The sequence below is a fragment of the Penaeus monodon genome, chromosome 29 (genome assembly GCF_015228065.2).
Source record: "Penaeus monodon isolate SGIC_2016 chromosome 29, NSTDA_Pmon_1, whole genome shotgun sequence".
NCBI lineage: Eukaryota > Metazoa > Arthropoda > Malacostraca > Decapoda > Penaeidae > Penaeus > Penaeus monodon.
This window is the reverse complement of record NC_051414.1, coordinates 21,936,025-21,936,260: the sequence shown is the minus strand read 5'-3', so window position 1 is coordinate 21,936,260 and position 236 is coordinate 21,936,025. Positions and strand designations below refer to the sequence as shown.

Sequence of the window (236 nt, the reverse complement as noted above, 5' to 3'; positions counted from 1 at the left end):
AATAGACATGAATAAAGGGAATAACAAACACCGAGCCACAAATATTATCGAGTATAACTTTAGAATGAAGTGTCCGGGAAAATCCACCTCAACAAGCTAGCTACTTATTTATAGTTTGATGGAAAGGCTTACGTACTGACAATCCCTTTTCCCTTCAGTCTGAGAGGGAAAAGTTCGTGATCGCAGCGTCTTCAAAAGGGCTCATACTCACGAATTTCTTGTGGATTCATTTATGA

General features: G+C 39.0%; 1 protein-coding gene across 1 annotated transcript in view; it reads right to left on the bottom strand.

The window, feature by feature from the left end:
* LOC119592018 (multiple PDZ domain protein-like) overlaps positions 1–236 on the bottom strand; it is a gene marked incomplete at its 3' end in the record, with an annotated part of 124,904 nt that overhangs the window by 27,142 nt on the left and 97,526 nt on the right.